This window comes from Berghia stephanieae, chromosome 3 (assembly GCF_034508935.2).
Source record: "Berghia stephanieae isolate SIO BIC M18660-M18661 chromosome 3, UCSD_Bste_1.3, whole genome shotgun sequence".
Taxonomy (NCBI): domain Eukaryota; kingdom Metazoa; phylum Mollusca; class Gastropoda; order Nudibranchia; family Aeolidiidae; genus Berghia; species Berghia stephanieae.
The window spans coordinates 44,764,501-44,785,057 of record NC_088362.1 but is presented as its reverse complement, the minus strand read 5'-3'; the positions used below and the strand labels follow the sequence as shown (position 1 = coordinate 44,785,057).

The following is a 20,557-nucleotide window of genomic DNA, read 5'->3' as shown; positions in this document are numbered from 1 at the left end:
CTCTTTCTAATCACCGTTCCATCCATCAACCCATCCATCCATCCATCTACTCATCCATTCATCCATCGATCCACCCATCCATCCATCCACCAACCCATCCACCCACCCATCCATCCATCCATCTTTACATCCATCCATCCATCCATTCATCCATCCACGTAACTTCCCTTCCAACCTCTGTTACATTTCAAATAAATATTTACTCATTGTCGTTCATCGATTGATTGCGTAATGATATTTAATGAAGAGTCGGGTATCTGTCTCTCATTATCTATTATTTACTTCTCTCCATCCATCCTATCCTTCCTATCCATTCTTTCATCCACTCAACCATCTATAAATCTATATCTCTCTATCTATCTATCTATCTATCTATCTATCTATCTATCTATCTATCTATCTATCTATCTATCTATCTATCTATCTATCTATCTACTTACCTACCAATCTATCCATCTACATAAACCCATTCTCTTCCCTTTACGTCACCCCATGATATTCATTACACTTTTACACTCTAGGCCGTTCATCGATTGATTACATAATAATATTAATGATGATTGAGTCGGATTTGATGTGTGTGTGTGTGTGTGTGTTTGCATTTGTGTGTTTGTGTGTGTGTTCGTGGGTTCGTGCGTGCGTGAAGTGTAGTTGCCAGTTTGTCATGACCTGGACCGGACCGTAGTGAAGGGAATATTGCCAGTAAGATATGAAAAAAGATGACATTGATCTTCACTAACTGGGCGAGCGTAGTCGAACCCGGGTACAGTGGGCATTGAACTCTAAATCTTTCGAGCAGTCCTATGCCTCTTCTGAGGTGTAAAAACGATTTTTTAAAAATAGCTACCATCTTTTTAACTTCTAAAGCTCCAAATTACTAAACGCAGAACTTTATTTTATTTTTATTTTTTTTTCAATTCACGACTTTTTCTTTTATAAATGCCATGAATAATATATTTTAAAAGCTGTTAATCTATTCATTTATTTATTTTTGTTTCATCCGGAACTTATATTGTGACTACATCGAATACATTTTTTAAAATGTATTCCCCCTCTCCTCTCCTTCCCATCCCCACCCCCTGCAACCTTTCTATAAATCATCAGACGAAGCAAAACTTCTGACCTTTAAAGTATGAACTCCATAAATACTTTTCTCGTTGGAAAATATTAACGGAGAAAATTCGATAAATTTATGTGCGTGATATTTTTAGCCAAATCATCACGTTTGTTTTCAACGAAAGTTAGATTAACATCAGCGCGATTGTTTTCTCATATTATTTGTAGCACTCTCTCCCTTCTCCTTCACACCCCAATCCCCTTTCACGTCTTTTCGTTTAAAGAAGAAGAAGAAAAAAAAAAAGACTAAAATATCGTTCAGCGTATTTTTATTTTAATATCTACTCTCGCCCCTCCCCTCTTTCATTATAGCCATTAACTCGTTAACGGCGAGACTGATATTCCTTCACATCGAATTTTCCCAAGTTGATTATTAGGACGTAACTGCAGGGTAAACTCTTTTCACCTAGAGAGCAATAATATAATAAGCGAAGCCATTCTGGGCTCTACTACTGAAAACTCACGTTGGTGACAACAGTAGGATAAAACGAAATACATACTCGGAACTTTAGAGTTAATATGTAGTATGAGAATTTAACGAGTCTTCCTAGCGTTTGCTGTTTTGTTTCGTTTGTTCTGGAATTTCTTTTCGTTTATTATGTATACTTAAAGTTAATTTTTTTTAAAAGAAAGAAAGAAAGTAAAGACTCGCACAAAACAAAGCAACCAAACCAAACTACGATTAAGTTGAGAGAGTCATATACAGTGTCGTCAACAAAGATTAATGATCCAGTCTTTTCGGCTTTCACGCTTTATTCTTTTAAAAAATCGCATTTATTCATTCCCAAGAATAGTTTTCCTATATTATATGGTTTATCTCGAAAGAATATCCAGGCGTTAGCCTTATTGAAACTCTGCAAAATGAGCACTTTCCTTACTGAAAGGACAGAAAGCCCCAAAAAACCGAGATGCCGACAGCAGGGCTGGAACCCGAGTCCTCTGTATGTAAGCCTTATAATATATTATTTGACCCTTCCACGTCATATCTATGTTCATAAACTTGACAAGAATGGTAAATTCATCTTTATCATTGTTTTGTTCATTTTTTGTTTAAAGGTTCCGTGTGGATCTAACTGTTTGAACAAGATGTCATGTCGTATACCTTGTAATTCATATGTCGTTTATATCCGGTGTGAGAAAAACAAAAACAAAACAAACAAGCCCGGAAAAGTTTAGAAGCTCGTAGCAGCCAATACTATTAATAATAGTCTGAAATTTTACCACAATCTGACCCATATGTTGAACAATTTTAATGTCATGATTGTGTTCATAAACACATCGCATGTTTGTGATTGATGCTTTGCGTTTAGACAAAAAGCTCACATTTGTCAGCCGGAAATAACATACCAACACACAAAACTATGTAGTAACCTTGAACGTTTATAGTTTGACCGTTGTATTACCCGTCACTATTTGATAATGAGACCATTCATTTTTAGAAATGAATTGAAGACTGCGTATTCTGAGCTGTTGCACCGATCGGGATAGAGTCTGGAATACGTCTTTCATTTTGCAATTTTACAACATTTTGCGCATTTTCATTTGTGATTGATGTAGCAATGAAATGTTATCTTGTCCTTCCATGCCAATTTACTCCACCAGACATATCATATATTTTTGGGCAAACCTATTGCTTCCGTGGTAGCATCTATTCATAGAAAAAATTGATTTTGTTTAACAATAGACAACATCACTATGTGGGTTTCTAGCGAGAGCTAAGAACAAGACCCAAGTTTGGAAACTTTTGATAACGTGGTCTTTGGATGTCTTTATAACTGGTATGGTTTCTTAACCAACAGGACATTTTTTTAGTAAACATGACAGGTATGCTCTATATTAAGGTCTTGTTCTTGTTTCGTGTAAATTTTCGAATGTTTCTGATATCTGATTCATTTTGAAATAGCGTCATGCTGTTTTCCGTTTTTTGTTTGTTGTTGTTTTCCTTGCAACATGTAATTGTTTTGATAATAAACATTCTTTTCACCCCACCCACCCAATCCGTTGTAGATGATAAAACCAATTAGTGTGGTGCCCGTAATCGAGTGGTGCGGTGAGTCGTCTTGTTTCTAAAATCAGGCGATGCTGAGCTTGGTCAACGACTGAACGGATGGGTGACCATGATTTTGTGCCATCGGGTAAGGCCGAAGCCATCGTTAAGTTAGAGCCTGACACTGAAATCCAAAAAGACTGGCATTTTGACGTCATTATTTGTTGTTTTTGTTTTTTTGCACCGCCTAGTGAGTTGTCGTTAGTAGTGCTCATGGAAACGAGTGGTCCCATTGGTTGAACTATTGAATACAACTCACGATTTGTTTTCTTTTGTGGCCAAACACTGGCATTTTGACGTCATTTTTTGGTCATTGTCTGGCTATAGATAGAATGCGCTTGGCCAAGGAGTTCACAACATTGCCATCCGGAAGTATAACGGACCAACACACAAACTCTGTGTAACCATGAACTTTTATAGTCTGGTTAATACAGTTTAGTGAGAACAACTCACAAACGCGGATGGCAAAAACAATAACAAAGGCCTGAGTGACGTCATCTGCATACTATCTATAAGTTAACGATGGCTACGGTAAGGCACGCATTTCCTCGTTTGTCGCAGATGCAATGGCGGATATGGGATGAGTGCTGACACTGGTACACTAAATGTCACTAAAAGGGCGACTTTATGAAAAGGAAATTTGGGTTCATATGACTTGCCGAGATATTGAAAAAGATTGTTAAACACGACGAAACCGTGTGATCGGAAACGCTCTTTATTTAGATATGAACAATAATTAGAACCTTTATGAATTATGAATATAGACATTTATTGATGCATTGTAGTGGGTGGAAAGTTGCAGGCGTCCTTTTAACCTTTTCACACACTTCTTGATTATGATGGTGATGTGTTGATGGCAATATTGGCAATTCTGCCGTCATATGGTAAAAGGATGTAAGCTTCAACATAAACAATTTATATTAGCTATTTATATTGTGGGAATTCCCGTTCTACAGCGCACAATAATAATAGCTGGTTCGTGTAGTAATGTGCAATATAACACGAAAAGAATTACGACATTTTGAAATTGAAACATGAAACAAATCCTTAATTAGACAGCAGAATTGTGGAGTCCAGGGCGGGGTCAGTCATGTCGATTTGTGGTGAAGCGATTTACACGAGTTCTTTATTCAAACCTTTGTAAAGGTCTGAGCTTTGACGCAAGCAAATGTCTTGTTCTCCAATGGAGTAAAATTGACAGTCTTGCTTTATTTGTATTTAAAACGGTAATGCCAGTTCGCATAGGTTTTTGCATTTTCAGGGTTCAAAGTTAAAGAAGAAACTCAATAACTTGCGAATGCGGTTACAGTGTGCGTGGGAAGGGATGGTTGTTTGTGTAAGTATGTGCGTGCATGTATATTTTTTACTTAGGTTTGGATTTTATTGTGTACTTGCAATTATAGAAGTCATGTACATAAACAATGCTATTCCTGTTTCGATTTTGAACAAAATAATATTCAGTTTTATTTCCGTTGTCTTGTCCGATATATATTGTCATGCTGTTTAGATTAAAATGGAGATGGTCTATCAAGTCCACTAAATCACTTAATCTATTATGTGTCTTACTCTGCCGAGATTTTTGTCTTGAGCTATTCATTGCTTGCTGCCCTTTATCGCGGTCTCACATTCGTTACAAAGATGCCATACACTAACTTTACACCTGTTTCTCGTGTCTATAAACCGTGATTTAGTTGTTTATGGACAGTCTTAGGTGAGCCCTAACGTGATAGACCCGATACTTCAAGAAGTGCGGGAACTAGAAATGGACAAAGGGTTACAGCACTTTTGGCCAGTAAGTGGTGGTCACCTCTAGACAGGGGAAACCTGTCCCATCTGGGCCGGGGAATTCTGTAACGGTCTACCATTCATTGTCGTCTCTCGTTATCTTTCTCCGCTCCGTCATCTATGCGTTTTTATATTCGTGTTTAAGGGTTTGCTCTGGGGCCTACTTTTGTAGGAGACGATATTTGTTTGTTTTTCTTGTGCAATGGATCGCGGGTTTACAGTTTCAGCAGACGCGAGACGTGAATGCAGGCTATTGGAATTGGCTCGTTTCGTGTTGGAAGAAGTCTTTGTCTCACTTTTTTCTTTGTTGCCTTCAGCACCTATAAACTAAAGACCAAAAGGCTAATCTTTAAAATATTCCATGGAGTGCTTAACAGTCAGAATGTAGCATCTTCTTGTCGCCAATCACTCCTTTCTCTTGGGCGATTATACGGTCCAGTTGTTCTATAACTATAAGGGATGGGTTCCCCCCCACCCCCCCCCCCTTTTTTTTTTTTTCTTTTGTATTTTTTAAAGGGCTATTTTTTTAATCAAGCATTGTTTGTTCTGTCGGGGTTAAGAATAATCCCGACCCTTACTCCTGTATTCCCGTGATCGTGTGTGTATATTTATGGAAGACGAGAGTTAGGCCTGACATATATATTACGATATGCCAACAATGCAAATCAATATCGCTATTGATTTTTCCATTCCGTCACAATGCCAATGGTTCATATTATGGTTAATTTTCATCCCCCTTCAATTTAACAAAATATTGTGGTGAAGAGGGAGGAGGGGGAATGATGACCTGCTCCGCCCTATTGGTTGAATGTTTTTTTCCTCGTTTGTTTGTTGTTATTTTTTTACTTCCCATTTTGTTTTTGTTGTGTTTTTCAAACTTCTGTTATTGTATGGAACGTGTGCGCTTGTCGGGTCTGTGCGTCTGTAAAGATGTGCTTTTGTTATGAAGGAGGGAGGGCGGAGATAGATTGATAAAAAGATTGACACACACACACAGAGAGAGAGAGAGAGAGAGAGAGAGAGAGAGAGAGAGAGAGAGAGAGAGAGAGAGAGAGAGAGAGAGTTGGGGGGGGGGGGTATAAATTCATATTATTTCTCTTACCTGCTGCTGTAAGTCTCGGTGAACTTCCACTTGACTCAAGATAGAAGTTTTCCCTTATCATTCCTACGGAATGCCATCCTCAAGGGCCTTTTTGCCCGGCTATCAGACTAGCAGACGCATCGTATCTTTTAGGAAAGTCAAAATTGGGGAGCAGACACTTGAGTTTGATAAAAAATTGAAAAGTTGTGATTGGTACAATGCCATACAAAATAGAAAAGCGATCTGCTTTGTCTGTCCTCTGCTCTTATACAACCTTTTAGATCCGTATGGTGTTCATTAAAAAAAAAAAAGTTATTCAATATATTTATTGTATTATATTTTGATTCATGCTTCCTTACCAAGGAACATTATATTTCCCGTCCCGTCACTGTTTTGTTCATCGGCCTTAACTACGCCATTCTGTCATCTCTGATTCGTCTTTAGTGTTTCATTCATCGTGTTTTGTTAACAAAGGGGAAATCTGAAACGTCCTCATTATCTGTCTTCGTTTATCAAACTGAAGTTTCCATTCCATTTGACTTGTCATTTAATAGAACCTTTATGGCACGCACCGGATTCATCAGTTATTTTTTATTTACCGATTTTGTAATATAATTAGTACCTTGCTCATTTATTACTCCATTGACAGGTAATTTAATTGCTGGAAGATCATCAAAATAGAGGTCATTTGATTAATTTTAATTGTGTTTTGGCTGCAATATGAGAACCTGCCATGCTAAAAAAAAAAGTACCCGAAAAGATTCTAAACTTGTAAGCTATAGATAGAGAGAGGGAGTGAGAGAGAGAGAGAGAGAGAGAGAGAGAGAGAGAGAGAGAGAGAGAGAGAGAGAGAGAGAGAGAGACTCGGTCGGCGATGTGTTTTTAAGTTTTAATATTAGGTTTCCAGCGAACTTTGACAAATCGTATTGAAATAAAAGTTTAGCCAGAACTATCGATCGACTAAAATGACCTTCACTTCAACTTTTCAAAAAGTCTCACACTTCAGAGTTTTCAAAGAAGTTTCGGGTTTGAGACTTTTTGACAAATGGAGAGTATTTTAATATTAATCCCAGCGATAGTTTGAGGTAAGAAGTTTTCCGGACCAAAAGGAAAACAACAATGCCTTTTGTCCGAGATGTGTGTCCTGTCTGGAGCAGCACTGTCCGATATTCATTAATGAGTTTTTCAAACAAAGGATTGAATCGTCGTTCTCACACCGTAGAGATTAAATGGTCTGATATTGACTTGCTTGAATCATCAGCCTTCAACCAGTTAAATGCCGTACTCCAGAAAATCTTGTATTTAAGATTTTGGCCAGAAATCTCTTCCTCCAAATTTCTATCGATTTAAATGACCCTTATCTTGGCAAACAAATTTCAAGGACAAACTGTCTGGCCTAATCTCCCCCCCCCCCTCCCCCAGAATTCAGCAGTTAGCTGGTTAATAGGGTGTTCCCCGTGGAGATTATAATATCCTGAATTTCTTTTGTTTTCTACAATGAGATATCTTTGTTTAGTTGAGAGTTTATCAGCAGTGCTATTCACTGACAAAACACGTTTTTCTCATTTTACTCAGAAGACTTTTTACTTATTATTATACCAATAGATCAACATGGATCTTGACTTGTCAAAGTCAAACTAAAACTTGTCTCAGATTGCAGATTTTATTAACAAGCAGCTTAATCACCTTGCTTAATCTATCAAAAATGAAGTAGATGTTTTCTGAGCAAAATGAGGAAAAAATATTTTGTCATTGCTCAATAGAGCAGTCTTGGGTCGTGATACGCACCAAGGGAAAAGTACTAAACTGAATAAAGGATTAGATTACAGATTATTTACTTTTGTTTACATTGAGATATCCTATGGAGAATTGCTTGATATGGTATGTCAGTAGCGCTGAACAGGCGGCATTATGTATTGTATGGAAGAAAAATAACAAAAGCAAAACAAAAATCAAAAACAAAAGATAAACAACCAAATATTCAATTATTGCGTGGTGGAACCGAGAGATGGTGGGTTTTGTATATGTGTGAGTGTGTTTGTGTGTGTGTGTGTGTGTGTTTGTGTGTGTGTGTGTGTGTGTGAGAGAGAGAGAGAGAGAGAGAGAATATATATTATATTTATGTTCCCGTTCCGTCATCAACTATTTATTTCCAGTCAACGAAAAGGCCAGGCAAACATTCCTTAATTTCATAGCCACTATTAGTACATGTCAAACAGACAAATGGGTCAGTCCCACTGTTTGTGAGTATTATATTATTTTGACACACTGATGAAGGAATTGTATCGCAACAGCTGACAACACTCGGCATTTTTTTCTCTTCATGCTCAGGGATGGTTTATGGGCTGTTAGTTTCGGGTGATAGGCGAATACTTAGGGCGGCTATGGATCATCGGTTAGCGGTTTTCAGTTGGTATCAGGGGCAAAATATATTTCATTTTAAAGTTTCGAGTACCCCCCCCCCCCCCCCCCTCCCCTTTTTCCAAACTGAAATGCTTATTCGATATGTTGTAATACGCCGACTTAATTGTCAAAAGTGTATGTACTGTTTGTTAATTGAATAGCCCGAGACTCATACTATAAGATAGTAATACAAATCGCATCCGCTTGCCAGGAATAGCAATAAGAGGTGACCTGACCATTAGGTAGAAGCATCAATTATTTCACTTCTTTTACTGTTCTGCATTACTCTTTGGATAACTCGAGTGAACAAATGTGAATCATCATCATTATCGTCATCATCATCATCATCGTCGCTGTCGTGGTCGTCGTCATGATCATCATCGTCATGATGATGGTCGCCATCATTCATTATCATAATCATCTTTATAACCGTAACCATCACCATCACCAACACCACCATGATGCCCATTTGTTTTTTTATATATCCCCATGCAGAAAACACTTTGCACTGACATTAGTACAGATCGATATGGCATCGTCGCCATAACCACAATGGTCACTTTGGCAGCGAGGTGGCCATTTGGGATTTACGGATTTAGGGGACAATATCGCCACCCACCATTAATCTCTTACCGTTGACGTAGCGAACCCCCCGGTACATTGATATGACCGGACTATCTCGATGTCCATGGCTGTAGCTCTAATATTATATCCTTACGGCCCATTGAATGTTGCCACTTGTGTCAGTACACACGTCTTTGCGATCCATTTGCGCAGCCCATTAAAAGCCAGCCGGCATCCACAATTCTTGACAAATGAGCACTATATAATATTATAGTGTCTGGTCAGTTTCAAGGTCAAGGTCGTTAAAATCAGATGCGGATGCCCTGCTGGCTGAAGACTTGGTATCCAAGCGCTACTTATGGAGTGTAAATTATGTCAGACCTGCTTAGGGAATATAAATGCATCGCTTTCATTATTGTGAAACCTTGGCATTGCTTTTCATGAATTTGCCGATTTATTTTATTTTTATTATTATTTTTAAACGGCTGGTTCTGGTGCGTTTAATTTTGATGTGTGATAAAATTTTAACGATGCTCGTGACATGACGGTGATGTAATTAATTTAATTTGGAACGTTCCAGGCAGACAGATGGCGGGTTTGTTTTGTTTTTTTTTTGGTTTTTAAAAATTAATTCACAAATTTGTCATTTTGTAGATATCTACCATATCAAATTTAACAGCCGTTGATGGATCTTCTCCCAGCAACGAATGTTTTTTTTTTTTTTAGTAACAGTGAGATTAAATTTCTTTCAAATCACAATTTACTCCCATTATTTATCAGCGCATAACTGCAGCCTTAAACTCTTTCAACAAAACAACAGCGACCTCGGTGCTTCGGTTTTTAACCGGTTTACTGGTTTTTACTTTTTTCACTCAAAATTGATAATTTATATTGTAAAGTGCCCAGAGCTTGTGTTTTACACGAGAATGAGCTCTGTATAAATGTGTATTATTATTATTATTATTATTATTATTATTATTATTATTATTATTATTATTATTATTATTATTATTATTATTATTATTATTATTATTATTTACTGCCGTACTCTGGAAAGACACGTATTTAAACATTTGGCAAGAAAACTCGTCCTTCAAATTATATCGGTCGATTTAAACAGCCTCATCTTGATAAAGACTCAAACCAGGGACCTTTTATTATGCTCCGTGGGTATAATATGTTAGAATTTGAATTTTTGACATTATAAGAGTTATGATGGACAATTAGTTGGACAGTATGACATCGGCGGTCAACCGCCGGCGTTTTTGTCTTATTTTCCTCATTACACAACCAGTCAGAAGCTGAATTTGAAATTTAATGCATATTGATTTGTTGGCAACGACCAAAGTAGGACAAAATGCTCGCGGTCGACATCTTTTTTGGTACGGCTCTGTCCACGTCCCATAAAAAAAAGTTCATATCCGTACACTGCCTTACACTGAAAAAGTACATTTTTTCAATTTTGCCCCCACCGCCTAAAAAAAAAGACCCCCCCCCCCCCCAAACAAAACAACTGCTTCAAATATCTATCGATTAAAAAAGCCCTCACCTTGCCAAAAAACTCTCAGACAGGAAGAAGTCTCAAGTTCGAGAGTTTTTCTCAAGATGAAGGTCATTTTAATCGATCGATTTGAAGGAGTAGTTTTCTGGCCAAAATTTGAAAACTGTATATATTTTTTTCAGACTATGCCAGTACTGTACGTTGAATAGGCTACGTCTTCGGGCTGCAATGCCTTACTATTTCAACCCCCCCCCCCCCCCCCCCCTTTTTTTTTTTTTTCATTTGTAATTGAAGTAAAAGTTTCCTGACGAAAATGAAAAAGATCGGTTTTGTCAGAATCCCACAATGCTAACGGTGACAGGTCACTCCAGGTGGGCAGATAGGATTTAACATAATATCATTCATTATGCTGAACGATTTGATATATCGCGGCATTAGATACACTAGTTTCGGTTTTCAGTTGTGCAGAAGTCCTGCTGATCAAAACATCGTGGACTATGAATAACACACACAGACACACACACACCGGAACCCCCCCCCCCCCCCCCCAATTAAAAAAATAATAAATAAACAATTATAAATATAATAATATATCATAATTATATATATATATATATATATATATATATATATATATATATGTGTGTGTGTGTGTGTGTGTGTGTGTGTGTGTGTGTAGATATATTTAAAAACGTTTCGGATGATTTTATCAGTTGATAATAATATATTTAATTTATATTTCACTTAAAATATGGTTGATTCTTTACATGTTGGGTTTAACTCTAAATAGACATCTTTCATTTCTTTGATTAGTCTTTTAATAATTATATTTTTTTCCCTGGTTATTATCGATATTGTACTGCTGATTTTGAAAACGGTTCTCAGCACGTCAGGTTGTTGTGAAAACAAGGAGAGTGGATTGAATACTCAAACGTGCGCTTGCTTTACTTTCTCGTTCCCCACTCGGCTGCCCACAAATAAATACTAACTGCACATGGGTCCACTTTTTTGCCCGTTATTCAGTGGCTCATGTCCTGTTGAAGTTATGTGGATGTGTATGTGGCAGCCTGACCCCATAAGTAGGGAACATTAGGAATTTATGTTTTCTGTTCTGTCTGCTATGAGTTCACTTGGTGTGCTTATGGAATTAGACATTCCCTTACTCTTGCTGGGAGATTGGAGCGGTTGACAAGGGATGCTATTCTGAACCAATTGGTTTTCCAAACAGAAGAGGAAGAGGAGGAGAAGCAGCGCCGCCGGTGGCGGCAGTGATAGCAAACCCGCCTCGGGACTTTGTCATTCTTGTTTTTCTGTCCGGGTCACCTTTTATTTATTTATTTATTTATTTATTTATTCATTCATTCATTTATTTATTCTATGAAAAAAGGTTATTTAAAGAAAATTAGATTATAAACAATTTCATTAATTATTGTTTCAGTGGTAATCCAGTGAAAAGGAATTTTGAATATATGGATAATGGATTGTCAGTCTTCAGATAAGAGTGCAAGTCTTAGACGATGCTATTCAACATTTTTTGTATGAAAAGTACATTTATTGTGAAGTAAAAAAAAAAAGTGGGTGTGTTTGGTGTGTCTGGAGTAGAGAAGATGATTTTTGATTCGATAAGTGGTCTCTATTGACTGTAGGGAGTGATGTGGTTTCCGTCATTACGCACACGACTAGCTTTAAAGATGGTAATTTCTTATTATTGATCATTCAGCCAACACGACTGAGTGTATTCTTAAGCTGTTTAACTTTTGTAATGACCAATATTGTCATGGCATTTCTTTCAAGAAACATTTGGAGATGAGAGAGAGAGTGAGAGAGAGAGTGTGTGTGAGAAAGAGAGAGAGAGAGAGAGAGAGAGAGAGAGAGAGAGAGAGAGAGAGAGAGAGAGAGAGAGAGAATATTGATATAAAAATTGTACCATTTTTACCATGCATTGCGAAATAAATACGGTTGTTGAAACACTTCACAGGACGGTGTCAGAACATAATATCAACAAAACTCGGTATGAAAACAAAAAGAAACAAATCTAATTAGTGAAAATTATTTATGCTTATAGAGATTTTTAGATTTACAACAAAAATAAAAATCAACAAATCAAAGCAATCCTTTGGAAATACAAAAAAAAAAAAACAAAATAAAAAAAAGAGATTTTTGTTGTCTTTTAAAGTATAGCATGTTTGCATTTCTGTAATACTCTATGGCATCTTCGTTGCTAAGAGGCTTACTTTGTCACGAATATTATCTGTTTCTGTAGGAAGGACACGATTTGATTTCATTTGTGTTCGTCTCTGAAGTTTTACATTGCATCCCCATATGCCGGGGTTCCTCTTGTAATCCGGTTTGATTTCATCAATTTTCTCTGCAATTATCAGGCTGACAATCTTGGAAATGTCATTGTTTCGAAAATAACACTGCATGGAAAAGAAAACCCCAACAATTAGACTGGTTAACAGACCTGCCAAGTTTTATGCATTACTCGTAATTTAGCAAGAATTTCTTAACTGCGAATGTTTATTTGTTTTTGTTTTTTCCCGATTATAACCCCGTATTCCTGAAGTAAGAATTTTCTAGGCTGAATGGATTGACATAAAATTGAGAAAATCATATTTCAATCTCGTCGTGGTCTTTACGACCAATTACTGCTAATGGCGCCAGGTGAATAACGTTTTAAGTCATTTATAAATCGTTTTTATTGTGATAGAGGAGTAGATAGACGAATATAAAAAGATGAAAGCTATCTTGTTCTGTTGAACTCCTATGCAAAATGATGCTGTTCGAAACTTGGAAAAGGCATATGCTCACTCACCGACTGGGTTCGATCTTACTCTAACCTCACATCGTATTATCATCCCGTTTTCAGTAAGAGAGCACTAAAGCGATGCGAGTTAGGCTTCATCAGACGTCCTAGTCTCATTATTGTTCCTGGTCGCTTGATGAAAACGGTCGGGGATAGGTGTGGGGAGGAATTAACTGGAAAGAATTTTAGAGTCTCGTCGTAAATTATAAATACGTTTTAAAGGGAAAATCGTTTTCTTTAAGTTGTTTACTTTTCCTGACATCACTTCCATCATCGCATACTCATTAGACTTCAGATTCCTTTCAGTTTTCGTCTCTCGCCTAAGCTGTTGATATAATATAAGGGAAACCCGAAACGGCGGGGGATGTCATTAATCTTTGTATTAACTTATTTTAGATGATGTTTACCGTCATCGTCATCGTCCTTGATAGCCGTTTGAACTCTCCCCTCGCACAGAAATTAATATCTCCCTGTGCTTTAGAGCGTGGAGACGCATTTATTTGTTACCATTTATTGTCGTTGGTGCTAGATACATTATGTCTTATCATAATGTTTATGGTGTCATTAACCAATAGGCCGATAACATCTACCGGTAAACTGATTGATATCAGTTATTAATTAGTTAATTAATTAATTGATTTATTTATTTTTATGTATTCATTCCTATATTCGTTCAAATTCGGATTCTCCATCCTACATATTCAGTTCCCTTTTTTTTCAGCCTGAATTTTGGAATTTTAAAATTGTTTCCTCCATTTCCACGTTGGAGCTACAACACACCTGTTCTGAGGCATTTTAAGTGAGTGATTTGTGTAAAACAGGATGGTTATCTTGCATATCAGGTTAATACAGGTGTTGTGTTTTGTTGGGATTTCTTTCTTTCTTTCTTTCTTTCTTTTAAAATCTCGGATTTAAAAAGAAAAATGCATAGAAAATCAGATCTATTCAACTTTATGCATTGATATATCCTCATTATGGATGAATCTTTTTTTTTTCAATTGATAGGTAATGTATTTAAAAGTTTAAAAATTTCATAGTTCACATACCCACAACATTGCTTCCCACTCACCCCCCCCCCCCCCCTTTTTCCCTTTCTTTTTTTTTTTTTTTTTTTTTTTTGGTGTGCTATAGGTCCGAATATTGAATATAAAGTCGAATGATCACAATGATTGGAAGGACAAAATGACTCGAAGCGGCGTTCGACTTTTAAATGAGCCTAATAGGGACACAAGTAGAGTAGGAATGTGCCAATCACTCTACCGTAGTTACTCGCCCTGTTTACCATAATTTCTCCACCTCTTATGGACTAACCTCTGCCGTGCCGTGCACGGACAAAACGCTTCTTTCTCTCTTCATTTTGGTCAGATAAAAAAATATTTTGGTTAGAAAACCAATGACTACCCTCAATTTGTAAGAATTCTTAAACCTGAAACGCTTAAAGTTTCAGGTTAGAGTTTTTTTTAAATATATTTATTTATAAATTTCGGCAAATTGAGGATCAAACAAACTTCTAATTAGTATAGATGATTAATGATTACCACCAATTTGTCGAAAATTCTGAAACCGAGACTTATTTTAAGTCATAGTTTTAAGAATTTTGTGACAAGTTGAGTTATTCACCAATTTCTGCGGACATTTTTATAAAAAGCAAATAGCTCCTCCTACCTTAATCCGATATCTTCCTCCAGTAGGAGAGCAGTTACAGATACATCTTTAGCTTTTTAAGACCCGTGTATTGTGTCCTTGGGATAAGATATTGTCCAGGTCTGGTAACAGAGCGCAATTTTGGGCGTGAATTAACATTGTTGTGATGGACAATATTTCGCGTTGGTTTGAGAGTATTTCCATAACAATGAGCCCATAACAAGTTGGATTATCAGACCTTCAAATCAGTCCAATTTTCCAACTTTACTTTAAAAATATTAGAGTAATCATCTGAATCTATAGGTTAGATGTGTTGTAAAAGTTCTATTTAAAATATACTTGGAATAGATAAATAAAATAAAAAAGCAAAAATTCACTGGCTTGATTTTATATTTTGTTCTGCATAGTTAGATTCGGGGAAAAGATAACTAACCGTGATTCTCATTAAGCATTTTATTAAGTGGAACTGCGCGTCTAAATAATATGCATATTTTGTTCTCAGATCGTGTTCTCAGATCGTCTTTTTATCTCTGTTTATGTCTTTGGTTACATAGAAGATTTCGTTTGCTGTTAAGTTATGTGTATTTTCTCACAAGATTTGTTTTTATTTCCATTATCTTATATACTCTCTCTCTCTCTCTCTCTCTCTCTCTATATATATATATATATATATATATATATATATATATATATCGCTCTCTCTCTCTCTCTCCATCTCCCTCCTCTCTCCATCCCTCTCTCTCTCTCTCTCTCTCTCTCTCTCTCTCCTATGTCAAATTACATTTCTCCCAATGAAAAATGTGTGTGCGCACATGCATAAAACAAACGATCGGAGGAGTAAGCCAACTGTCCTATGAGTATTGTGAGCAAAGCAGGGTTGTAAGTTTGCCAGTTTGTTTATTTTAAGTGCCGATTACCGAGAGAGAGAGAGAGAGAGAGAGAGAGAGAGAGAGAGAGAGAGAGAGAGAGAGAGAGAGAGAGTCTTTATCTAAACTTGCACTCGATAATGAATAAGAGGATAAGTTGATAGATTGGTGAGACACTCAAACTTGGATCGAATGGTCATGGGTTCGAGTCCTGGTGAAACACTTGGATCTTTAAAAATCTGTATAATATAATAAAGATAATAATTTATGTCTGTGGAGTTTTAAAGGCTCAGTGTCGTAGTTCCATCGCTGGCGGGCTATTAAATATACGCGGTGACTTGAGAGTAAAAGTTAGCAGTAATAACATTTGCGTTGATTAACTAACTGGCGTTTAACTAAACCTTTGAATGTGAAAGCTTATAACAAAAAAATTGTACTAATGCTTTGTTTGGTACATCGATCTCCGCTATTGGGATGGTATTTTATTGCAAAAACTATCAGGCAGCCCCTGCTTGCCTGCTGCTGCTGCTGCTGTCTAGCGTAACAAATGACTGGATAATCAGAGTTGAGGACAAAGGTAGCGTTGGATGAATTGAAAGGTCAACAAAGGGTCCGAAAGCCCGGACTAAATCGATATGCAACCCCACAATAAATAATGGAATACCAATAGGAACGCATTTTTAAAAAGGCCAGGGTTTCCTCGTTCATTCCATGGCCTTTTCTGACTTATCCTAATGCAACACTGGTTTATTATTCGGTGTATTGTGAACATAAATATAGTCTGGCGGAATGCAACATAAGCAGGCCTGAGACATATAATATACCAATTAAATCTGTAAAGAAGGAAACAAAATTGACGTCACTCAGCACTTTGTTATTGATTTTAGACTACCATTTTTCAAAGTTACACATAGTTTTGTATCCGGCTGGCGGTTTTTGTGAGTATTTTACGTCAATACCACTTAAAAAATACTTTGGGCGAATGTGGAGGGGAGGGGGGGGGGGGGGCAAAAGACTGTTCGATAATTTGGCTGGGGACGATTTTAAATTAATTACATTTATATAAAGTAGTCCTCCAGAGCTAGTCGGCCCATGGAGTCGGAGTTTATCCCGGTTTCTACAGCGTAAAATGGACAATAGCAATTGCTGCTACCCTTTGGATAGGACGCTAGTCCATCGCAAAGTACTTTCCGCCAGATTCAACAGACCCAGCTACCCATTCACTGCTTGGTGGATAGGGGGTCAGAAAAAATCTCGACAGTACTTGGGATCGATCTCGGTCCCTTTGCGTGTGAAACGAGTGCTCTACCAACTGAGCTATCGGGACCCCGGGGACGATTTTGATCAATTGATATTTTATGAAGTATGAATTTTCTGAGCTCGAGGTCCGAACCTGATTAGAAATAGCAACAAAACGTTTTGGACAATAAATAACCATTCTTATTTCGAACGACGTGTCAACAAAGATCAAAATTCTGAAATGCTATGTACATTCTGCAATATTGTACGGCCCAGAAACATAGACGCTAAATATAGACCCGGAAAGGGGAATAGCTACGTTTGAAATGTGAGTTTTCGACGCATGGTAGAATAAACTGGATCGTAAAAAGACCAGTGAGGCAGTCTGCAATATTCGCGTCCTGCGCCCGGAATTATTTTAAACAATAAGGACCAGGATATTGAAATACTTCGGCCACACTAAACACCATCTGTAAAGTTGTCGCCGAAGGAAAAGTCGAGGGCAAGAGGCCAAGAGGACGCAACCCCCCCCCCCCCTCCCCCAACCCCTCTCCTCGTCACCAAAGAACATGGCTAGACGATATCAAGAGCTGGACTGGGATGACAAGTGAAAAATGCAACACATTGTTACGAGACCGTGAAGAATTAGGTGTCATTTCCAGTCAACATCTGATGAGATTACTCTGGAGTGAGTTATAAATGTTTTCTGACCAAAATATCGAAGGACGCTTTGTCTGTGAACGACATGGCTGACCATTGGAGCACCTACCACCATAGAGTAGTTTGTGCCTACCACTGAGTTGGGATATAATGAAATCATAAAAATTGGGCCAATAATCATAATATAACACAGTTGCACGATTTTAGTCACTATGTCCAAGTCAGTAGTTAGTATGGAATCGTAGAACTCCGGCTATAATATTAACCAAGTCGGTAATCCATAAGGGCTTTTGTAGTGCTGGTGGGTATCTGGAATCTGGCGACTTCTGCTCAACAAAACATTTGGACTGGTGTAGTTTTCCCCTTCCCAATCGTTCTCTTTCTCTCTCTCTCTCTCTCTCTCTCTCTCTCTCTCTCTCTCTCTCTCTCTCTCTCTCTCTCTCTCTCTCTCTCTCTCTCTCTCTCGTTCAGTATTGCATACGTTTTTTGCTTGTAGTCTATAAATATATTATTTTCGTTATATTATTGATTTAAATTTTCCTAAAACAAAATTTTACGTCAATCCGTAAAGAAACACTCTCAGTCATAACTTTCGCCCCATAACCAACTCGAACTGGTTTTCCCTTTCCCTTAGTTTCCCCTAGTTTCCTACCCTAACAAAGTACAGAAATTTTTCAGATAATTTTGGAAGTTGATAGGATCTTCTTCCATGTTTTATCTCATTGACCTCTTTGATCGTACGAAGCAAATCAGTCGATTTTCCCCACCTCCTTACCTGTAGGGAATTTAATCCTTTGCTGGTAGTGTTCCAGTCTACTCTAACAAGACATCATATCTTACCATTGCGGTAGAACCCCGAGTCTCAAAGCTGCTGCGTCCATCTGCTCACCTGGTGAAAACGGTTCATTTAAATATTTGTAGTTTTGACCGTGCAAATAGTCGGCGAAATAATGATTTAATTTTTTATTATTTTTTTTAAATACGAGTTTCGTGGATAAAGAGTTAATGAATGGTGTCTAAATATGAATCATGCTCAGTTGATAAATTCTGCGACTGGTGTGCTTCATTTCATTATCACAACATATTATCTAGTCAGTAAAGAGAACGCAGGCTGATCTTAATGACAGCTTGGCATGCCGTTAAGGAGTATTACTGGTCTAAATATAGAGACGATTAACAATAAAGGCGAAAGAAGTCGACACGTTCAAGATCAGTGCTGTGAATGGAAACTCGACCCGTGAATCGAGACAAGGCTCAGACCCTGTGAGATTGTTTGTTATTTCGAGGTCGTGAATAAATGCCAAGGATCAATGAATGTCATTCGAATTCTGTGTATTAATCTTCAGGTGGCCTTCTGATGATTTCGCGACCTTGAATGCTTAGCTTTTGATAAGAACACCAATGCACAAAGCAATATTGTATTGTTAACATGTTATGGGCATCTTCTTAGAAGAGGCGGCATTTAAAAAAAATTGTTAAGCAGTGGAATTTCGTTACATGATCTGAATCTGTTCAAAACAGAGATTGAATTTACGGAAATTTTCGTTATATTTATTAAAACTGTCGTGTCTCCTCATCCTCCACCTCCCCCTCCTTCTCATCCTCTTCCTCACCCTCTTCTTCTTCTTCTTCTTCTTCTTCTTCTTCTTCTTCTTCTTCTTCTTCTTCTTCTTCTTCTTCTTCTTCTTCTTCTTCTTCTTCTTCTTCTTCTTCTTCTTCTTCTCTCCTCTCTTCTTCATCATTCCCCCCCCCCCCCCCCCCCCGGGAACAATAATAGATTGAAGGAGACACATATAAAGCATAATATAAACCTGTGGGATCTGTAGAAATCAATGTAAGGCTTTACAATAAAATGAACTTTCTATATAAGACCGAGACCTAATGGCGAACAATCCAAGGCCTCATTGGTCGTGTCATCTTCATTAAAGCTCATCAAATTCCGTAATCACCAGTCTTGGGTGAACTATAAATCAATAATGAACTTAACTAACTGCGGATAAACTTTCGTGATCACTCGGATATCTGTCTTTAATTGATTATGGTGGAAGTGATGGTGTTGATGATGGTTGCTGACGATGGTGGTGGTGGTGATTGTAGTAGTGCCATTGCTTAAGGTGATTTTGATGGTGTTGATAGTTTTGAAGATGATGCTGGCGATGGAAGTAAATCAATATTGATGCTTTGCGTTTAGTTAAAATCCTCACGACATCCACGCAGCCGGATAAAGCACACCAACACACATAACTATGCGTACCTTAAACGTGTATAGTCTGATCAATGCAATTTTCGTGAGAAATACTCATAAAAATGGCTGACTATAAACAATAACACAGAGTGACGTCAGTTTTGTTCCTTCTACAAAGCCAGGTAGTCATTCACGCATGAATCAAGTCAGTGATAATGAAGCAAATGAAGAAAGTATCGTGTTTCGATGCTAATACTCTTTCGATACCGTACTGTTCCGTCATAATGACCATTCGACAATATTAATTTAAAGATATGCTTAGTTTACGCACGATAACACACCAATCGTCAATTCTTGTCCTCCTCTTCTCCCTCTTCTGCTCACCTCGACATCCCCACAAGAGCCCCGGGCCAAATTTACACGAGCCACTAATGAAGGCTTAATAGCCTCTAATAGTTTGAAATTATGTGTAGTAGAGGTGAGTAGGCCTCGTGCTGGTAAAGCACTGACCCTCTCAGATAGATAGCCTGATGGATGGATAAACAGATTGCATGACAGACGTGTGTCAGTGTGTGTGTTTGTGTGTGTGTGTGTGTGTGTGTGTGTATGAATGTGCGTGTTTTGTTTGAGGATTTACTGTGCGAGATATTGAGAAAAGAA

At 37.6% G+C, this 20,557-nt stretch overlaps 1 protein-coding gene across 8 annotated transcripts in view; it reads left to right on the top strand.

Moving 5' to 3' along the window:
- Positions 1 to 20,557, top strand: part of LOC144967823 (G protein-coupled receptor kinase 3-like) — a 105,486-nt gene that overhangs the window by 37,466 nt on the left and 47,463 nt on the right. The gene's annotated exons all lie outside the window — the stretch shown is intronic.